The 4,865-nt window shown below is 38.8% G+C and overlaps 1 protein-coding gene and 2 long non-coding RNA genes across 4 annotated transcripts in view; 1 reads left to right on the forward strand and 2 right to left on the reverse strand.

Moving 5' to 3' along the window:
- LOC108557842 overlaps nt 1-1,090 on the reverse strand; it is an 11,688-nt gene extending 10,598 nt beyond the window's left edge. The window contains exons 1-3 of the long non-coding RNA XR_001890875.1: nt 855-1,090; nt 732-799; nt 292-374 (exon numbers count right to left, since the gene is read on the reverse strand). This is a non-coding gene — a long non-coding RNA (uncharacterized LOC108557842). The remainder of the gene's footprint in view (nt 1-291; nt 375-731; nt 800-854) is intronic.
- Nucleotides 1-4,865, forward strand: part of LOC108557840 — a 20,634-nt gene that overhangs the window by 10,994 nt on the left and 4,775 nt on the right. The gene's annotated exons all lie outside the window — the stretch shown is intronic.
- Nucleotides 1,160-4,865, reverse strand: part of LOC108557841 — a 4,155-nt gene continuing 449 nt past the window's right edge. The window contains exons 1-7 of one of the 2 annotated variants that reach the window (XR_001890874.1): nt 3,565-3,841; nt 3,289-3,495; nt 3,116-3,235; nt 3,015-3,048; nt 1,836-1,922; nt 1,258-1,759; nt 1,160-1,201 (exon numbers count right to left, since the gene is read on the reverse strand). This is a non-coding gene — a long non-coding RNA (uncharacterized LOC108557841). Of the gene's footprint in view, nt 1,202-1,257; nt 1,760-1,835; nt 1,923-3,014; nt 3,049-3,115; nt 3,236-3,288; nt 3,496-3,564; nt 3,842-4,865 lie in introns of those variants that run through there. The other variant, XR_001890873.1, reaches the window with a different exon arrangement.

Raw genomic sequence — 4,865 nt, forward strand, 5'->3', positions numbered from 1 at the left:
AGAAAACGAAAGGGGGGAACGTATATATATATATTTGGAGACGTGTGCGTGGGATTATTTGCCACTGCTGCTGGGGGGGTGGTTTCGCAACGGCGTGTCGGGAATTTATATACGTGGCCATATTTTGCACATAGAGAGATACCGATTTATCAAAAGCCCCCGAAAGCAAACAATGTGTACGTGGCGAACAAGAAACTGTTTGTCTTCGCAAATGTCATCCACGCCCGAATTTCAAAGCCCCCCCGTAATGGCGGTGCCCTGATCCACCGAAAACCGCATTGACATACGTACCCATTAGAGACGTAACATTAGTAATTCGTTAATTCCATATGCTTTTTCCTTTCCACATCCTTTTCCATTTCAATCGACTAGAGCTAAAACATAATTATCATTAGTAAAATTATGTACAGTTGCATTATATTGATTGAATAGAGTCTGGATGTGCAAATATTTGCTCTATGGTTATTTACGTAATTGCCCGCTGGCAATTAATTGAAATGAAGTCATTAAATGCTTTTACAATCTATGTAAGTAATGATTCTTTTTAAACGAACTAGAGATAGACAGAGAGAGGAGCACTCAATTTAAACCAGCTATTTCCATCTGCGAGTAAACATTCATCCGAGGATTAATCGGGATAATCGTCATGTTCTCTCTCTCTATCTTAACAACCCCCAAGGATCAACTACAGAATTTTCCACATCACAACTAATTCAGTCATATTTACTTACCTAATTCACTTAATTGATCGTATAAATGTTTGTCATCAACATAATACAATGATTTAACTATTGGCCAGCTACAAAAAAAAATATTAGTAAATTAATTTGTTTGCAAATTCTTGGAAACGTCACCTTCTTTTTCTCACTGCAAACGGTTTTTGAGTTTTTTTTGCAGTGAAAATTCGATTGCACAAACGGATTAAAAACCGTTCGACGTTGCCGCAAATATTAGCATACAAATAAAGTCGTCGTTCGGGTAAAATGCAAATATTAAGTGGAGCGAATTGGTAAAGTTTCGGTGTATCTGAAAACCTATTTCATCCACACAAACAACATCCATCAGTTCGCAATCATCGGAGGTTTGCTTAATGCATCTGCAACAGAAATCGTATACAAATTTAGATAAACAGTTAGATAATTTATTGCTCTGTTAATACTTCTCTCTTTAAGGATCAATTGTGAATCGAAATCCGCTTTATCTGAAAGAAGAAAAAAAAAAGTTATATGCGTATTTCATCGGCTAAAAGCTTTCTACCATTTTCTTCATATTATTTCATCCATATTTAGTCCGTCTCTAACGACCGCGAAAATCGCAATCACTCCAAAACTTGACGGAGATATACACCATTAAAAGGACCTCATTTAAACCTCCGCCGTTTCCTTCCTTCCTCTCTTTCTCTCACTTTTCCTCCACCATTCCATGTGACGCTTTGTGAAGCGAAATTGTTTGTTTAAGCCATCAATCTTCTCTTTCTCTCTTCGCTGTCGCTAATAACATTTTTCGGAGCGAAATCCCGCTTTATTAACCGAAAATGCCAGAAGAAGAGAAGAGAGGCAAGAGAAAAAAATGGATCGTGAGCGACGGAAAAGGGAAATAAAGCAAACCGGGATAATCTCCAAGTCCTATTCCATTTCCATTCATCCTCACTCATTTTTTTTTTTGCGACGCTTCTTTCGCGCGTTCTTCTGCTCCCCGAGTGTTTGGTCGAGGACTTTAAACGGTTTCTGTGTCGGCCACTTCGGCACGTAATGGTTAACTACAACAGAGGAGAAGAAAAAAAAAACATGAAAAAGGAAATGTATTTTCATCATCTTCGAAAGCGCTCAACTCACCAGAGCCAAATGTCAGAAAGGCATGATTTATGATGTACCTGGACCCTTTTTAGTATGTACGTTCAAACATCCACCCTTCAGTTGCGTCTGAAACATACAACTTGCATTATTATTTAAAGCAGTTGCATTACAAGAAACGTTCGGAAAGTGCATTTTATCTTTGCAGACTTTAATAGCTGCGATTTAAGAAAGCAATTTTCTGGTTTGCTGCAAGTACGCTTCATCTAAGAAAGTCAATTTGAGCAGCAGAAGGAATTTGAATATAAATTCGGTAATTTCCATCGGAATTTACGCTAAAAAGCGACGTCCGCGTTTCGTCGCTCCACTTTAGTTTTTAGCTAGATTTATCTATTATTGTTTTCATTTGAGCCGCAAATGAATTTCATGTTCGGAATCACGCCCAAGCCTCGCGATCAAATTGTCCGTTGCTGTTTCGTTCAATTGTACCGTAATTATTTGCACAATTAAAATAAATCGATTGGTTAATGCTGCTGTTGCTGCTGTCCACCGCAGCTCGCAGTTTTCATTTCATAGTCGAACGAATTGCTGCCACATGTCCTCCCCCATAAAAAAATGATTCCATCCACATTTCATCTGCAATATAATATGATCAAATTTGATTATAGCTTGCTCTAGTTTACATACCTTAAACTATAATAATATTCCAGTTTCCTCCTCGAGTATATAAACACAGTAATTGCGCAACATCGAACGTTGCCTTTTCACATAATTGACATACGATAAGTTTCATCAAACTTGTTATTTCTCCGTTGTTTGCTCGTATATTTGCAAAATCCCGGTCCTTTGAAACGAAATATGCGAGCGAAAAGGGGGGAAACGGCGAAACGTACATTTCCGACAGATACGGTTTCATGTTATGCTTCCATATTTGCGGTGATAATTTTGAACGGGGCGCCACCAAACCGAAAACTTTCGCATCGCGCGGAAACGTCCACGAATAATAATAATAATATACAACGAAAATGTTCTTCCATTCAGATTGCAGCGGAAGTCCCCTCTTCACGGAATCAATAAATCTAATTAGAAGTTTGCATGGCGCCTCCTAGACTATTCAACTGTCCCATCCTTATTTTCTTTGGGGCGCCCCAGAAAAGAATTTACGATGTTTTTCTTTCTCCTTGAAATAAAGCCACTTTGTGACTTTACTTACTTACTTACCATAAGTGTTTATTCTTCAATTTGTGGTGTTTGTCTGCAAAATTAAACAAAATAATTAAAGTATTAATTATTAAGATATGTGAAATACAAAATTAACTTACATTATTCACCGGCGCATCCACCGCTAGTGCGAACTCTTAGTGAGGTATACATCTTTCAAGTTTACTTTTTCTTCAAGCTCCTTCGGCAAACAGTGATTTCGGTCTCCTTTGTTGTGTTTTCTGTGGAATTCATAAATATTTATCGAACGTGCATAGTCGTTTTAGGTACATACCTCAGGGACGTACATCAACGCAACCGGAGATTTCACGTGGATTTGGCAGTGTCCGCATTGGGTAAACAAAACCCGGAGAGAAAAAAAGGAGGACCTGCGGGTCCTTCTTCGACCCTTCTCTCCATCAATCCCCGTGCGTGTTTTCTTCCAACTCCTCGTCGTTTATGTTGATGTATGGACACTATTTCCACTCCGGCGGATCCCAAACTACAACGGATAAACAATTCTAATAAATGTTTGATCTAAGGGACGAAGAAAACAGTTTATTTTTTATACATGTAGAGATGAGAGACCTGATTTGAACCGGGCGCGACCTTTTCGCGTTAATTACTGAACGTCTGATTCGGGAAAGGGATTTCGAGGATGGGTTGAATCGTTGAAACGCTCTGCTGAGATTATCCGGGCTATTACGGCACGTTAATGGCTCCTCTGACGCTTCAATCTTCCGCGGTTTTTAATTGAATAAAGATCCTCACCGCACGAACTAACTGCGCGCTTCGTGCATCATCATACACCAATGCACACTACTGATCCAGTTATATCCCATTGATTTATATGCATTCAAATTTTACGTTGCAGATAAATTGACGACGTTTTCGTTGCTTCAACCATCTCATTTACAAATTGACCTCAACAATCTAAATGTTAATTTCCGTTTATTACAACAGCACTATTTCTAAGCAAGGGAAAACCTTCGGTGTGCAATTACGAATTGAACATGTTGTGCGTGAAATTATGGACTCTGAAATGCTGTTGGGAACTTGAAAACAGGGATGCTTTCAGCAATAAATCACGTTAATATTCAAGGGGTAGGGTAGTGTAGTGTGTGAGGGCTTGCAGGTAGTATCTGGCATTGTCTAGATTGTGTACGTAATATAATGTTAATGTGTGTAACCGTAAACTGAGCAATTCGTAACACCGGATTGTTATTACCCAATATAATACGTTTGATGAGAGCGGTGGTAGTCGAGTGCGAGGCAGATGTAGATAATAATAGAGGATGTATAGGTAAAACGGGGAAGGGATGGTATTTTCCCAGAGATGTGTTGGCTTTCGACCCAAATCTTGAGTCGCAACCGCCGCATGAATAATAAATTCACTTTGGTATGAGGAAGTTGTTGGGATGAGGACGAGGAGGACACCGATAATAAAGCTCGGGGCATTGCTGTGATTTAGGTCGCACCGGCAGCCAACTTGACGAATTTATATACCGGACACCCCTTAGTACCACCACCGGTATTAGAGAGGAGACCCGAATCTAATCCGACGACGCTAATTGAGTCGCACGTAAAAGCCTTAGGAATTTTCCCCATTCAACCAACTAATTCTCGCTTACTTAGGCGTGCCTAAGTTGATTAATTAGCCCCGATATTTGTATATTATTATACACAAACTGAAACTACATTTTCCCCAAACTGTCCATATACGAAGCATTACAATACCCATATCACAATGACTTTGAGATAATTTATGACCTCACAAGTAATTAGAATCTATGCATATTTGCAATAATAATTTGATTTGCTAATAGTATTAATTAAATAACTTACATTAAAAACTTCATTTTGAACATCATC

This window comes from Nicrophorus vespilloides, unplaced genomic scaffold (genome assembly GCF_001412225.1).
Source record: "Nicrophorus vespilloides isolate i.1.1-1 unplaced genomic scaffold, Nicve_v1.0, whole genome shotgun sequence".
Classification (NCBI taxonomy): Eukaryota; Metazoa; Arthropoda; class Insecta; order Coleoptera; family Silphidae; genus Nicrophorus; species Nicrophorus vespilloides.